This window comes from Bombus flavifrons, chromosome 13, assembly GCF_040668555.2.
Source record: "Bombus flavifrons isolate JBK064 chromosome 13, iyBomFlav1_principal, whole genome shotgun sequence".
Lineage (NCBI taxonomy): Eukaryota > Metazoa > Arthropoda > Insecta > Hymenoptera > Apidae > Bombus > Bombus flavifrons.
The window spans coordinates 12,764,811-12,782,953 of NC_138454.1; the positions used below are offsets into that span (position 1 = coordinate 12,764,811).

Here is an 18,143-nt window from a genome sequence, read left to right on the forward strand (position 1 = left end):
GTGGTTACACTTAATCGCGTGGATGATATTATCAGAAATTGCGATTGTATCGAAACGTAAATTGAATCGATATATGTCTCGACATTTTTAATATTTGAAGTTTTAACGAATGAGAGAAAGCGACGCAATTCCACGGCCTAACAACACACACGCATAATGTGGAAAATACGTCGTGCACGATACACTAACACATCGTCAGTCGCTGATCAATTATTACATTACTTAATTCTAGATCATCGTGCCCAATGTCTCTCTCCCATTCAAGTAGCACCTGGGCACGTGAATGAGATCCTGACAATGGGCACGGAAAGGGTTAAACCTGAAAATCCTGATCTAAAAAGATGATTAGTTTGTGTAATTTTTATTTAACGGACTAACGTTCTTTGATTTTATATTTTACTACTTCGTTTCTGATTAAATCAACTTTATTAATTTAATAGTAACTAAGTAACTCTACTTTATTAATTTAATAAATTAGAACAAAAGTTTAATATTGCAAAAAAGGTAGCGTTAATTGAAAAAGACTGAGACTCGATCAAATGGAACAATTGACTCTAAATATATTACTAAGAAAGAAATAATCTCAGGCGATCTCTTTATCAAAGCATATACTCGAAAGTGCAGAAGCAGTGTTCAAAATTATTGCTTCGATTAAAAAAATCTGCCTGTCGCGAAGTGTCTTCTTGCACGTAAAATTTCACACATTCTTGTACGGGAAAAATGAATTTTAACTTATATTTTAAATTCTAGCCAAAGGGAAATAAACGAACGTGACTTAATATTGTCACGATTAATTCATTGCTTAAGATCAAGTATATTTGTGTCAAACAGATATATTCGTGTAGATATTTGCCATTTGCAAATATTCATACGGAATATTAACATGCATACTTATAAATAACACGAATATATTCTCAAGTGTATATGTTTAAACTAATTATTCTAATCGCGCTGTGCAAGAAGACCTATCCTAAACTAATAAATTTAAAAAAAGAATGTTACTACTCACGGGTATAAAAAATACCCGCGGTCACTATGCTCGCAAAAAATTCTACGTAATACAACCAGTCACCTGTGCCGATTCGGACCTTTCATCCTACGACATGATTGGGTGACCGGAGGAACAGAAATGCATGCGACTCACCGCTCGAAGCGGAGAAACAGAGGACGTACCATGGATGCTGCGCCATCCGAGCGAATATCATCAGGGAGATTAACATTAGCAGCAACGCCAATTTCCCTCACCTTCTGAACCAAGGCTATCCTCGACGAATCCGATGATCTCGTGCCCTTAGACACACCCCATCATAATTTTCCTCTGCAGCATCATCGCGACGGAAAGTCATTCTCTCGTGAGGTCTTATTAGCGGGTTACTTAGTGTTCGATCACTCGCGGAGAGACGCGATCGCGAGGAAGCACGTCAACGGGAGTCGTAAATTCCCGTTACGATTAGATAATTGACGCCACGAAATGATCGATTCCCTATTTCGGTTAGGATAATAGAGGTGGTTTAATTGGGGTAGTTACACTGATTCAACAGGTATAACTTAATGTTTATTCCAACAACTTTGTAGAGAAATGATTACACTGATGCGTATGTACAAGTTAAGCAAGTAGTTGACTTGACCCTCCTAATGTCGTAGGAGAAGTCATTGACTTGACTCTCCTAATGTCGTGGGAGACGATGCTGTATCGGAGGAAAGCTAGTCGTGGTTGTGTCTAACGCAAGGGATCATCGGATTTGTTGATGACAATTTTGCTTCTGATTGGGTAAAAGAAGGTTGGTGGACTAGGAAGGGCCTTAGCCGCCCTCGATAGAAAGTTGCTGGTGGGAAGCATCATACGTGAGAAAAACTAACTTTCCCGTGTCAAACCGTAGTAGACAATACTCTTTAGAAGGCGATTTAGAAAAGGGATATTTGTTCGATCTGAAGGACCTTAGCTAGTAAATTACTGAGATTTATGATGGGTCCTTGAGACTATTGAGGGTACGCAGTGAGGACGAGCGGACATCTGGTTACCATCTTGCCCGCGGTGTGTGGCCTGGTCTAGGTAGAGTGTCGCCCGACGTAACACTTAGTGTCTGTACGCTCGGTGGATATTCCACGTTTTAACACAGAGTCCGACTTAGATTTTGTGAGCATATACATCTATCATCCCGTTAATCGCGGATTCGTTATCGAACCTAAGACCATTATCACTAGTGTCGCGAGTGCCTAATCGCCGCGGTTGATTGTCAAGTCTGTAGTATCCATACTCGTGTTAATAAACCGTACCTTTGTTATACCATAACGATGGCTAATTCCAATGAAGATTTATCAAACGCCCACAACCCTATTTCCGACGCTACCCCGACATATATAACGTAAAACATTATAACGTAGTACAATATAACGTAGTATAATATAAAGTAATATTACAAGACGTAATACGTTATAACGTTATACTATATAACGTAATACTATATTACTGACGTCTATTATGTGAAAGCTACCAACTGAATACGCGGCGCTTCGTTCCACAGTTAGTTTACTTTCTTGACCAGCGACTTCTTCAGAACTCCCTAATTGCGGCTCCTACTGACGACTGGTTACGGGCAACTACAGTGTTGATCCACTTGCCTCCCTTTCTCACCTTTCCATATCCCCACTCTGCCTGTCTTAATATCTGTCCGCGACCATAGTAACGTTCGCCTTCTGCACAATATTTGAAGGAATGGCAAAACGTAATATGATATAACGTAATACAATTTAACGTAATAGATTATAATGTAATATAATATAACGTAATACTATATGTCGTAATCGTAATGGTAGTCGCCAACCCCGTCCAAGAACTCCTCGAACGCTGTCCACCCGCTGCTGGGCGACACATACACGCCCACTACCACCATTCCTGCCCATTTGACCGCTACGTATCCGTTGTCGCGTTCCAGTGGATCCCCGTGGGCGGACGCCCCCGGCGCTGATGTCCAGGTGACAGCCGTCCGTATCTCCGGCCCAGTCCGGAGCGCCCAGAACTCTGTATGGCTCGGCCACCACCGCTTGGGCGACCTTGCTCTCCAGGATGGTTTGAAAGAGCAGGTCTTGTGCCCGTCTTCACCGTCTCAGATTGGTCTGGAGGATGCGCATCTTCTTAATCCCCTAAGTCCATGGCTTCCATCACTTCCTTCGTTCCAACCTCCTTGCTCGCGGGTTTAGAGTCGAGGATTTCCTGCGGCGAGCCTTCCTTGTTACCGTTTCCTATCTCCGAACTCATCGGTCACGGGTTTGGTTCTGTATAAAGAAAAACTTCGAAACGAATTAATCGTCGTGCGCAATGTCTGTCGTGATCGTGAGGGATGTGAAACTTTCCAAAGAGTCTAGTTAGTCGTCAATTGAAGTTGATCTTGAGTTGATAGGGCGAGCCTATAATTCAATGTTTCCTCTTGGCAAAACAGATTGTATTTTGATGTTGTTAGCGGGTCCAGCCGTTCATAAATGTTAATCGACGTTACGATCGAATCGACCGCGGGCCATCGTTCGATAGATCGAATTAAGATCGACCTGCAGATGCTTCGATGATATCTAAATATTTTTCAATAGCTTTTCTACTCTTTCAACTTCATTTTTGCCGATTAAAAATATAAAATCGTATACGAACGTACCATTCCTCCCTTCTTATTAAATTATTATACTATTGCATCATTAAAATATTGAAACGTTAAAATATAAAATTTCTTTCATCGAGACATTAAAGTACAAACTGTTATCGTCCTTTTGTTAAGATCTCTTCGATTGAGAAAAAGATCTATCCAAGCACCTGTAACTTACTATTACAAAAAAATAAGCTAAAATTTGTCATATCAAGTTTAAGCGTGCAAAAGCCCAATGATGTGTTTGCTTTCTAGCGATAAACTGTTTCAAACGAGTTCTCTCTATTATGGCTGGTACTGTAGAAATCCTTCGTCAAGGCACTCGTTAAATAAGAAGAAAATTCTGAAAGAACGAAAGTCTCCGTAGAGATTGGAGAAATGAAAATTGAATAAAATCTGACTTTCCAACGAAAAATCATTTTTCGAACCTTTCTGCGATACTCGTCTTAGAATGAGAATGGAAACTAGTCAATTTGAGATGAAGATAAAGATGCGTCAGACTTTCGCCAGATCGCGCCAGAGGTCATGGACGCGCTTCGGTGAGACGGACTAGGTCCGCCGCGTCCCCCGGTGGGGTGCAAACTTAGACGCTGGCAGCTCAGCGTCCCGGGGCCGCAAAGCAGCCCGGTAGGGGACGCGGACTGCCTGGCACGGCGGCTCCGGCGACGAGGCGCGGTGTGACGTGGCCGTACATCGCTCCACTAGGGGACGTATTGAGCGCGGGGGGGGGGGGGGGACGGTGTATCGCTTACACCGGTTCCCGGGCCCCTCTCGATCGCAGCCGGGACGGTCATCGTGGAGGTTTTAGTTGGTTGGAGTCCGGCACTGCCACGCCGCTTTTCCCCAGAAGCGACCTGGTGTCCGTGCGGATTTCCTCCACGTTAATAAAAAAAAATAAAAAAAAAAAGAAAAAGACTTTTGCCAGATTCGAGAATGGTCGTTACTCTTTCTCCGTCTTTCGTTTAATTTCTCAATGGCCTAATCGCAGCAAGCTGGAGTCCATACTGAACGTGTATCGTAGTTATTAATCGCGCCATGTGATTTGCCAAGAATAGCGTGAAATAAATTTTTATTAAAAAAAAGACAAGCTACAATAGATCGAATCATTTTATACCTTTCTACGAAAATTCACACCCACGAAATCCCCAACAAGTTCACTCCTCTAATGATTAATTACCTAAAGATTTTTAAAACAGTACGAGTTTACGGTCGTACGAACTATTTTAGGAAAAAGATAGTTATCCGACGATGTTAAAAATCTGAGCATAATGGAGATGTACGTACAACAGATACTCGCGGGAAAAATCAACGAGACTAATAATAAAAATAATGAATTAGAAAAATAAAAGAGCTATAGGCAAATATCTTATAATATACAGTGGCATAACCTGCAATTTATTATAAAATAATTGATCCGAGCAAAATTTATTATGAAAAAAGGTTGCTAAATATGATAGATATTGTCGGATACTAATCGAATAAAATCATTCAGTTAATTTTCATAGAATTTGATACTTCATCAAGCCTAATAAATCCTTTGATAGATCTAACGAAGAATATTATTCGCTACATAATTAATATCTGTATCACGTACATCGATGCAAGCTCTATTAAAGAAAAAAGAGCCATTTTATGTTGCAGCTATAACGAGTAAATTTACTCGTTTAACTTGACAGGAATTAAAAAAGAACCTGACATTTAAGTAAGTATTAAATAAGAATTTTAAATATCGCATACAGTGATGTAGGTGTTATTCAAGAAAAAAGAACATTTTCATTTTTACTTAGCACGAGTAAATGAACGAATATCGATAATATAATATAACGCTTAATATAAATTTTATCTGTCTGATTATTTAATAGCTTAACTTATTTCACAGTAACGTTATCGACTGACGTTAGGCTTTTTTCCCCTTTTCGTTCAAACTAATTGATAGTCGAAAACTAGTATTAAAGAAGTGTGAATTTAGTCTTAGCTTGTAGAAACTACTAAAATGATAAAAATGGATATCGTATTAAATCGTTACGGACGCCAATTTACGATAAAAATTAAGAAATTGTGCAATTCGATTTTGTTATAATGGACAAACCGCCTCCTGCTATGTCAAAAAGTCGTTACCGTTTGATTAACAAACCGACACCTTGTCAAGTTATATAAGGAACACGGAAGTCGCGCGCGAGCTCTTTTGTGCCTGAAATTCCGGAGAGTGAACATCGAAGAAGAACATAAATATAAGGTAAGTAAAAAAAAATATCAAACAACAACATTGCAACTAATAATTTATAACGTCTAAACCATTAATTTACAACACTTAAGCTATTAATTTATAACATTAAAGCCATTAATTTATAAAATTTAAGCTATTAATTTATAACAATTAAGCTATTAATTTACAACATCTAAGCCACTAATTTACAATATTTAAACTGTTATTTTATGCATTTAAGTAATTAATTTATAACATTTAAGCCGTTAATTTATAACATTTAAACTATTAATTTATAACATTTAAGCCATTAATTTACAAAATTTAAGCTACTAATTTATAACATTCAAGCTATTAATTTACAGCATCTAAGCCATTAATTTACAACATTTAAACTGTTAATTTATAACATTTAAGCCATTAATTTATAACATTTAAGCTAATAATTTACAACATCAAAGCCATTAATTTACAACATTTAAACTGTTATTTTGTACATTTAAGCCATTAATTTATAACATTTAAACTATTAATTTCTAACATTTAAGCCATTAATTTCTAACATTTAAACTATTAATGTATAACATTTAAGCCATTAATTTGTAACATTTAAGCAATTAATTTAGAACGTCTAAACTATTAATTTCCAACATTTAAACTATTAATTTATAACATTTAACCCATTAATTTACAACATTAAGCTATTAATTTATAACACTTAAGCCATTAATTTGTAACACTACATCCAATTAATAAATTTCAATACACGCCACTTCTTTATTATAAAATAATTTTACATCTCTGCTTCCAATGCTTAGAAACTCTTTATGCAAATGGGACCCGAAAGTAGTTACCTCCTCGTGGTGGGTCCCGGTAATTGGTATCGTTTTCCAAATAATAATACACCAAGTACTATTTTGAATATTAGTATTATTATTTGAAAACGATATCAAGCTAAAAACTACATGAGTATAGTCTGGTCTTGATCATCCAAAATAGTTTTGGTGATCTAGACTGGACTAATAACCCCCGGCGGGGGCACCGTGGGACATCGTGGGACATCGCAGGACACTGTGGGATGCGAGCGTTTTAGCCTTAATTAATCATAAGATAGATACCTATGTTATGTGCATTGTAAGCTCATTCTGTACAAAGATACTTATCTATCTTGGAACGAAAAATAAAGATCTCGTCTCTCTTGATCCCCTCGCTTACCACACTGGAAAAATTGTTCCCATGATATATCGGTTCACGGTCGCTCAGTTCTTTCAAACCGTAGCGTGACGTACTCGTTCGCGCGTATTCCGGGTACGTGCGGGTCAACGTGCACTGGACAAATCTTTGGATTCGTAAGTCGCCCCAAGCACACCTCTGTGGTTAGTAACTGCTCGAAAACTGCCCGTCGTTTGCCTCGAATCACGGGAGTTGTCATCGCACTGGTGATACCTGGGATCCGCAATACTGTCCGATTGGTACTTCGGTACTCGGGCAGAGACCTGCATTTCACGTCCTCCGTAATCCTGTTTAAGTGAAAAACTCGCGGGCGGGGGGACCCCACTGTTCAGTTGGGGTAATGCCTTCGTAATCCTGTTCAGCGGTCCATCCTCGTGAGTGGACCCCACTGTGCAGTTGAGGCCTCTTGCCTTCGTAATCCTGTTCAGCGGTCCCTTCCCGGGTACTCACTTGTTTCAGTTGGAGTGTGTTAAATTGCAGGCCTGTTTGTTGGGTCACTAGTATCATCGGTCTTTGCCATCGACCGTGATAAGATCCAGACTACTTGACAGGAATCGAGAGAAGGTCAATGCTTGGGCTTTCCGCCGAGCCTTAGAGTTATCTGGTGCACGGGAGTACTTCGCGTAGGTTGGTTAGTTCTTTCGAGAGATCGTGACTTCGTTTGTTCCGGGCGCGCCGCGGTTTTTCTTTCATCGTCTGATTCATCGGGCATCTTCTTGTTTTCCTATTTTTAAGGGAAACTTATTGAAATCACGTTATATAACTTTTCAATATCTTCAATATCTTATAGCGTCGCAAAAGTAGAACGTTAAACAGTTTAGTACAGCGACTCGTATGTCCCTTCTGCAAGACACGAAATGGTATATACAGTGTCAGTAGCTTCACTTTCTTCCTTTCGTTCCAAGTTAGTTAACTGTGTCTTTGATACCGAATGCTGCCAGTAGGGATGCGAATTATTGTATATTTGTACTGATCGATGTAATCGTTGTGTGGGAGATAGATGTTGCGTTACGTATGCCTTGTTCTACGTTTGTAAAGATTCATGTAAGCGCTGCGTTGGAGATATGTGTTTCGCAGTTAGACTACGAAGCAACTATTTCTTTACGCGGGCCCATGGTCAAGTAGAGTCAAAACTGGACATTCTGCCAATAGGTTGAATGTCGAGATCGATGTGTAGTGTTAAATAACGCATGGGCGGGTCTCGTGCGTAGTCACCTCCTCGTGGTGAGACCTGGTAATTGGCATCGTTTTCCAAAAATTAATCAGTCGATTAATCTTTGGAAAACGATACCAAGCCAAGAACTACGCAACAGTCCAGTTTGGATCACCAAAAGCCTCTAAGAGAATTTTGGATGATCTACACTGGACTGCAACGTGGGACATCGTTGGACACCGTTGGACACCGTTGGACACCGTTGGACACCGTTGGATACCGTGGGATATGTCTTGACTATGTCGAATCCATTCTGAGCCCATTCTGTACAATGATACTTATCTCACTTGGAACGAGATATAAAAATCTATTCTTCTTTTCCACTGAATCTTGCAGTTATTTTGTGCACAAGCGTCACGCGAGTCCATCGATTCTTTTGAAAGATCCCGATGTATGAAATTGTTCTCTTATTTCAAACGAATTTTTAACGTATTATCTTATTGTTTCAAATTGAGTTATAACGTCAAAAACTTGCAACTTAGTAACAGTTAGATTCAAATACCTCGAAACAAGGTTTCGCGCGAGTTTGTGCAGTATTCTTTAAGTATATTTAAGTGGCGAACATTTGAATTCTTGCAAATATTATCCAATATTTATAATACGCGACTATAGTGTATTAGTGGAATGTATATTTCGTATTCTAATAACGAAAATTCAGAGTATATATTCTAATTGCCAACAGTATAATTCTTGCAAACGATTGCATTGCATTCACGGTATTCGTAAGCATTTGTTCGCTATCGAGAAATATCTCACAATTTTCAACTAAATAATATTTTTCAAACTTATTCCAATTAGTCAATAATAATTTTTAAGTGTAAAAAAAATAGCAGTATTTTCTAAATAAACGTTCGATAGGAAAAAGACGAAAATTGTCGAAACGACGTTTCGCTTCTTCCTCACCCCCCCTCCCATCCGCCCTTAAACAATCACCATTTCCACCACTGGACTTTTCACGGTTCCTGCCTGATGTTAGTCTCCCTGATGATATTCGCTGGGATGGCGCAGCATCCATGGTACGTCCTCTGTTTCTCCGCTTCGAACGGTGAGTCGCATGCATTTTTGTTCCTCCGGTCACCCAATCATGTCGTAGGATGAAAGGTCCGAATCGGCACGGGTGACTGGTTGTATTACGTAGAATTTTTTGCGAGCATAGTGACCGCGGGTATGTTTTATACCTGTGAGTAGTAACATTCTTTTTTTAAATTTATTAGTTTAGGATAGGTCTTCTTGCACAGCGCGATTATAATAATTAGTTTAAACATATACACTTGAGAATATATTCGTGTTATTTATAAGTATGCATGTTAATATTCCGTATGAATATTTGCAAATGGCAAATATCTACACGAATATATCTGTTTGACACAAATATACTTGATCTTAGGCAATGAATTAATCGTGACAATATTAAGTCACTTTCGTTTATTTCACTTTGGCTAGAATTTAAAATATGAGTTAAAATTCATTTTTTCCCGTACAAGAATGCGTGAAATTTTACGTGCAAGAAGACACTTCGCGACAGGCAGATTTTTGAATCAAAGCAATAATTTTGAACACTGCTTCTGCACTTTCGAGTATATGCTTTGATAAAGAGGTCGCCTGAGATTATTTCTTTCTTAGTAATATATTTAGAGTCAATTGTTCCATTTGATCGAGTCTCAGTCTTTTTCAATTAACGCTACCTTTTTTGCAATATTAAACTTTTGTTCTAATTTATTAAATTAATAAAGTAGAGTTACTTAGTTACTATTAAATTAATAAAGTTGATTTAATCAGAAACGAAGTAGTAAAATATAAAATCAAAGAACGTTAGTCCGTTAAATAAAAATTACACAAACTAATCATCTTTTTAGATCAGGATTTTCAGGTTTAACCCTTTCCGTGCCCATTGTCAGGATCTCATTCACGTGCCCAGGTGCTACTTGAATGGGAGAGAGACATTGGGCACGATGATCTAGAATTAAGTAATGTAATAATTGATCAGCGACTGACGATGTGTTAGTGTATCGTGCACGACGTATTTTCCACATTATGTGTGTGTGTGTTGTTAGGCCGTGGAATTGCGTCGCTTTCTCTCATTCGTTAAAACTTCAAATATTAAAAATGTCGAAACATATATCGATTCAATTTACGTCTCGATACAATCGCAATTTGTGATAATATCATCCACGCGATTAAGTGTTACTACGCATGTAATATTGCCGTAAATTACAATTATAATTCCAAGTTTACTTACATTTATTTTAACAATATCATTTCCTCAAACGTGTTTTATCGCGTTTTACGCAATGGTCACTAGCCTTCGTCAGTCGATTTCAGGAAAACGGTACGTACCTTAGAGTGTGCATGCTGTGTGTTAAGCTCGGGTGTCGGAGGCGTCCCGGGACGTCCTCTCTAGTGTAGGACCTTTGCGCCCGAGCGTTTGTGTGAGAACCGTGGAGCGAATGTGTTGGTGTGCCTGTTTTGCCATTTTTAAATATAGCGCTAGGTAGGATAGGTAGTATACTTTCTGGTATGACTGTTAATTATAAGTAGGTAGGGCCGGACAGGTTGGCACAGTCTCTGGTCGGGTAGGCGCGTTTTCGCGTGACCAACCTGTTTCTGGAAATCTAATTTGAAAAATCGACGGTGAAACTGGCACGGGTAGAGCATGCTCTCGTCTCTGGTTTTGCCTATCGATTTTTCGAATTTCGCGGTCGCGGTCGCGAGTGGGCTCGAAACGAACGTTTATCGCTCGAGCACGCACATGCGAGTGGGCAACGATCACTGCCGTGATCGTTGGTCAGTCCATGTGCACTTCAATCAGTTTCCGCGGTTTATATTTTTATTTTCAAGTTTCTTTTTCTTTTGTTTGCGATTTAGAAGTCTCGAGCTTAGATTTAAGTTTCAGCGGGCATTGCGCCCGAAGAAAGAAGAGGCTATAAGCCGAAGAGGCCCGGCAAACTGCCACTCAAGAGGGCAACTACTAATGGCTCCCCATCCTCTGGGTCATCCAGAGCATGGGAAGTCATTATTGTTACTACTTTGTCACTATGCTCGATTTTAGTATTTGTAGTAGTAGTAGTAGTAGTAGTTTACTTTTTTGGCCGATGTATATGATATATCGGTCCATCGTCCCATTGGGCAAATCGCGATTTTTCTTATTAGTGTTGCGACAAATTAATTACGGGTTGTATTAGAGTTGCGAAATAACATCGCGGCCTTTCATTAGTGTGGCGAGAAAATGATTATGGCGTTTGCTTTAGAGTTGCGAATTACGATACCGCGATTGACTTTTGCAAATTTTATTATGAATTTTTAGAATTTCTTATAGAACTATACGTATCAGAATTTATTTTGTTTTCTATTGTTTAAAATTAGATTATAAAAGTGTTAGTTTTCAATTAATTTTATAGTATTGCAAGAAGCAATACCAGAATATTTAAAGTAGCTTTTTTATATAGTAAATAGCAATTTTTATTAAATTCACTATAAGAGTTAGCGTTGCGATATTGTTCCATCGCGAGTTCTGCTAATTTTTCCTGTTAGCGTTGCGATAATGAATGATCGCGTTTTGTTGAGTAGAGTTGCGTTCACAAACGACCCCAACCCTCCGACTACAATTGTCGGACACTGTTCCTGGATCACACGTACAGCTGCAAGAGCTGTGCAAGTGTGATCGTTCATCAGCAACCTCTTAAATGGTTGCACTTCGATCTCTCGCTATTAGTGTTGCGTATTGCTTAAATACGAGTGCGTAGAATTATACTTATTAGCGTTGCGTATCAAATATCGGGAATTTTCAGACTTTTCTTTTTTCTTTTTTTAATGGTAGATTAATTAATATTGCAGATATAACAAAGCACTCATCGCGTTTGATTTTGAGAATTTTCTGCTTTATAAATATTAGTAGTAAAGTAGCGTTGCGAAACAAGAATATTCAGTTCCACTCTCGGCGTGTTGATCGGGTTTACCAATAGAGTGGAAGACGATTGAATTTTAGTAGCCCTTCTGGCTACTGCTTTGTTTCTTTTTCAGCGCCCCTTATTAATGCGCCCCTTATTACTACGTTTATTACTGAAAATACTGCTATAAGACATATTCTTAAAAGTTAAAAGTTAAAAGACAAAGCAGGTGATTTTATAATAATCGGGGTTTCTCTCATCTTAGTTATTCCAAATGAACTTTTCAATTTTTAATTCAGCTTAAATTCAATTACTTAAAATTCTTGTTTTCAACGTAATCCTAGTTTCGATTAAAAAGATACAAATGATCCTCTATATTTGCTAAAATTTAATCAATAGTAATTTGATCTATAATTGACCATTATTGGTAGTTTATTTTTCATTTTTTAAATTGTTCTCGTTTTAAAGATACCTGTTTCCTTCATATAGAAACCAGAAAATGAGTTTGTTCCAGATTTATCAATATACAGAAATTACATTTCAGTTACATATACGAACATTTTATAGCATATTAAATATGTATACTAGATACTCAAATGATATTTCTTTCATTGTCTGATTGTTCAGGCTCCTTCCCGTTTCCCCATTTTTAAAAGAAGCATATTGCGATCACTTTGGAGTATATAACTTCTCGATATCTTCATAAGTTTAGTACAACGAGTCGTATGTCTCTTTTGCAAGATTCTAAATTGCATATGCAGTGTCAATAGTTTCATTTCTCTTCTTTCGTTCCAAGTTAGACAAATGTATCTTTGATACCGAATGTTGCCAGTACCGTTGCGAATTATTGTACAATGTTTGTACCGATCGATGTAATCGTTTTCGCAAATTAATCAGTTGATTAATTCTTGGAAAACCACTACATCGATAAGTAAAAACATTGCACAATAATTCGATACCAAGCTAAGAACCACGCTAATACAGTCCAGTTTGGATTACGAAAAGCCACGAAGAGAATTTTGGATAATCTAAACTGGACTGCAACGTGGGACGCCGTTGGACACCGTTGGACACCGTTGGACACCGTTGGACACCGTTGAACACCGTTGGACATCGTTGGACACCGTGGGACATCGTGGGACATCGCAGGACTCCGTGGGATGCGAGCGTTTTAGCCTTAATTAATCATAAGATAGATACCTATGTTATGTGCATTGTAAGCTCATTCTGTACAAAGATACTTATCTATCTTGGAACGAAAAATAAAGATCTCGTCTCTCTTGATCCCCTCGCTTACCACACTGGAAAAATTGTTCCCACGATATATCGGTTCGCGGTCGCTCAGTTCTTTCAAACCGTAGCGTGACGTACTCGTTCGCGCGTATTCCGGGTACGTGCGGGTCAACGTGCACTGGACAAATCTTTGGATTCGTAAGTCGCCCCAAGCACACCTCTGTGGTTAGTAACTGCTCGAAAACTGCCCGTCGTTTGCCTCGAATCACGGGAGTTGTCATCGCACTGGTGATACCTGCGACCGCAATACTGTCCGATTGGTACTTCGGTACTCGGACAGAAACCTGCATTTCACGTCCTCCGTAATCCTGTTTAAGTGAAAAACTCGCGGGCGGGGGGACCCCACTGTTCAGTTGGGGTAATGCCTTCGTAATCCTGTTCAGCGGTCCATCCTCGTGAGTGGACCCCACTGTGCAGTTGAGGCCTCTTGCCTTCGTAATCCTGTTCAGCGGTTCCTCCCCGGGTACTCACTTGTTTCAGTTGGAGTATGTTAAATTGCAGGCCTGTTTGCTGGGTCACTAGTATCATCGGTCTTTGCCATCGACCGTGATAAGATCCAGACTACTTGACAGGTATCGAGAGAAGGTCAATGCTTGGGCTTTCCGCTGAACCTTAGAGTTATCTGGTGCACGGGAGTACGTCGCGTAGGTTTGTTAGTTCTTTCGAGAGATCGCGATCTCGTTCGTTTCGGGCGCGCCGCGATTTTTTCCTTTATCCTCTGATACATCGGGCATCTTCTTGTTTTCCCATTTTTAAGGGAAACTTATTGAAATCACGTTATATAACTTTTCAATATCTTCAATATCTTATAGCGTCGCAAAAGAAGAACGTGAAACAGTTTAGTACAGCGACTCTTATGTCCCTTCTGCAAGACACGAAATGGTATATAGAGTGTCAGTAGCTTCATTTTCTTCTTTTCGTTCCAAGTTAGATAAATGTGTCTTCGATACCGAATGCTGCCAGTAGGCATGCGAATTATTGTATAATATTTGTACTGATCGATGTAATCGTTGTGTGGGAGATAGATGTTGCGTTACGTATGCCTTGTTCTACGTTTGTAAAGATTCATGTAAGCACTGCGTTGGAGATATGTGTTTCGCAGTTAGACTACGAAGCAACTATTTCTTAACGCAGGCCCATGGTCAAGTTGAGTCAAAACTGGACATTCTGCCAATAGGTTGAATGTCGAGGTCGATATGTAGTTTTTAAATAACCCATGGGCGGGTCTCGTGCGTAGTCACCTCCTCGTGGTGAGACCTGGTAATTGGCATCGTTTTCCAAAAATTAATCAGTCGATTAATCTTAGGAAAACGATACCAAGCCAAGAACTACGCAACAGTCCAGTTTAGATCACCAAAAGCCTCTAAAAGAATTTTGGTGATCTAGACTGGACTAACAACCCCCCGCGGGGGCACCGTGGGACATCGTGGGACATCGCAGGACTCCGTGGGATGCGAGCGTTTTAGCCTTAATTAATCATAAGATAGATACCTATGTTATGTGCATTGTAAGCTCATTCTGTACAAAGATACTTATCTATCTTGGAACGAAAAATAAAGATCTCGTCTCTCTTGATCCCCTCGCTTACCACACTGGAAAAATTGTTCCCACGATATATCGGTTCGCGGTCGCTCAGTTCTTTCAAACCGTAGCGTGACGTACTCGTTCGCGCGTATTCCGGGTACGTGCGGGTCAACGTGCACTGGACAAATCTTTGGATTCGTAAGTCGCCCCAAGCACACCTCTGTGGTTAGTAACTGCTCGAAAACTGCCCGTCGTTTGCCTCGAATCACGGGAGTTGTCATCGCACTGGTGATACCTGCGACCGCAATACTGTCCGATTGGTACTTCGGTACTCGGACAGAAACCTGCATTTCACGTCCTCCGTAATCCTGTTTAAGTGAAAAACTCGCGGGCGGGGGGACCCCACTGTTCAGTTGGGGTAATGCCTTCGTAATCCTGTTCAGCGGTCCATCCTCGTGAGTGGACCCCACTGTGCAGTTGAGGCCTCTTGCCTTCGTAATCCTGTTCAGCGGTTCCTCCCCGGGTACTCACTTGTTTCAGTTGGAGTATGTTAAATTGCAGGCCTGTTTGCTGGGTCACTAGTATCATCGGTCTTTGCCATCGACCGTGATAAGATCCAGACTACTTGACAGGTATCGAGAGAAGGTCAATGCTTGGGCTTTCCGCCGAGTCTTAGTTCTTTGACTATTTCATTATTTGTTGAGGTGCATAAATATGGAGGAGTTAATTCGCGATAAGCCAAACAAATTCGCTTAGAAGTTATATCTTCTCTTAAAACACAATGTTCCCATTTATACCTACAAAAAATATAGAAGAGTATCTGTTGAGAAATGTTAAGTTGGTATGATCGCTGGTTGCTACAAACTAAGTTGGTACGACTTCTAACGACGCTCTTTTGTCTTAGAAGTCGACCACGTTGTTCTATTGACTTGAAGACTCCTGTGTGGTAAGACGTGTTATAAGACTGAACTGTTAGACTAAATATATTGGAGAAAACGAATCTAAGTGAATCGTTATTTTATAAACCCAAAACCTTATTAAATAACAGAATCTAGTAATTATGTAAATAATGCAATAAAATTCACATTCATTATATTCTATTTTATCTATGTTATAAAATACTTTCTCAAGTTGTACCTGACAATTAAAATAATTGTATAACTAAATTTGCCAAACAATTACAGAAATATAATACGATATAGATGTTTAAGTACTAATTCGCCATGTCTGTAAGAAAAATTTCTTGCCTTGCACTATCATAAAGAATCATAAGCGATCCCTCTGGCATTGGGAGCCTTACAACGATATCTTTATTACTTTCATTTTTATCATTTGTATCAAATTCGAAGCCTTCGAGTATAGTGGAATACTCTGCAACGCTTTCTAAATTATATTTTGTATCTGGACCATGGTAAGGACTCATTGTTAAAACTGAGTTACCCATGACATTCACAGTAACTATTCTTTCACCCCAAATCCAGCAGTCATCGATATGTGGATCTATTGAAGCTCCTCGTAGCGAATCATACTCTAAAGTACATTGTTCTACCGTTTGGAAATTATTAAGCATGGGTACTTGGCAAAATTTTTGTTGCACAAATTGAGTAGACTTTGGAAAACCATCAAAAAAACCCAACTGAAGCTTTCTTTTCTTGAAGTTGCATTTTGGACCAAAATTCTGGAGTTTTTAAATTATGTCTTAAATCTTCCTATCTTATCTATTAATAAACTTTATCGATATCTCAAAATTTTATAATAATAAATGTAGTTATATATTATACTGTTTGAAATACCTGTTTCCTTCTTCCACTCTGAGAAACTTCCCAAGGTATTTTTTCAAGCGCGTTCTTCAATGAATTAATTTCCCAAGGATTTAGAAAATCTAGCTTTGTATAAAAGTGAATATAAAACAATAGGTTAATATTAATTTCTTACGAATATTATCTCAAATATAAATAATAATAATAAAATTATTATTCTAACAATACTTTTTATCAAGTTCTCTTCACTAAAAAATCTTACTTCTTTTTTTATAATTGATGGTTGATAATCTCTTGTTATATTCTTAAATGTAAATTAGTTTGAAAGGGAAAATTAACGAATAATATTACCATGAATTAGAAATTAAATAATGGAAGGATGTATCGGATACAGGTAAGTAAATACCTTTTTATATACACCAGGAAATTCTATGGCTGTTCCTCGATGATACGGATGATTTTTGTAAAGATCAGCATCCCAACCAGGCCACGATTTGTCACAGTTTGGACAATATACATAACTGGAACATTTCTAAAATATTATAATCCATAATAGTTAATAAGACATAGAAACAAATTTTAAATGTTATGTGTATAAATTTAATAAAAAAGTAAATTATCTAGTTCAATAACAATGTTACCTTTCATATTTTGTACATAAAACAGTAACTTTGCCTACATTAATACATACTGCCTACATTAAAAATTACATACTTGCGTTAGAAAATCATTTGTTTCATTGACGGATAAATTAAATAATAAATAAATAATTTAAATCTTTCATAAAAAATATTAAAAATAGCAATGCTACCAAATAAATTAATTGTCCAAGTATATAACATAATAGAAAACTTATTTGTAAAAAAGACAAACTTTTGGGACATAACCTCAAAATGAGTCTTAAGATTGGGTTTCACAATCTTATGTTCAGTTTCGCAGAGAAGACAAGATCTTATTCCCTTTCAACCACAAGAACGCACTGTTTCCATCCTTTAATAAGTAACAAAGAACTTAAAAGTCGCTAAATACTTATTTCGAACTATATTCATATGTACATATGTATACATATTTTAGACACATAGTACGTGAAAGTCAGGGAACTAAAGGACAATGTCGATGCGATAGCATAAGAAGGGTAATACGTTGGTTGGGTCTTCTATACGTGTTAACTTTATTCGAAATTACTAGAATAATTTACTATCGACTATAAATCTCCTCGTTTATAATAATGCCTTTATAATAAACTTTTCAACTGATAATCTTTTTACAATCTTCTTTTGACAGAACATTAGCACATTGCCAAGTGTATACCAACAGGTATACAAGGAACACACGACTTTCGTGCGATGTCATTTGTGTTTCAACCATCGTACAATGAACATCGAAGAATTG

At 38.3% G+C, this 18,143-nt stretch overlaps 1 pseudogene; it reads right to left on the minus strand.

Annotated features, from left to right (window-relative positions):
* Positions 1 to 15,637: 15,637 nt before the first annotated feature.
* On the minus strand, positions 15,638 to 17,901 carry LOC138186447 (alpha-ketoglutarate-dependent dioxygenase alkB homolog 4-like; annotated as a pseudogene).
* Between the last annotated feature and the right edge of the window lie 242 nt (positions 17,902 to 18,143).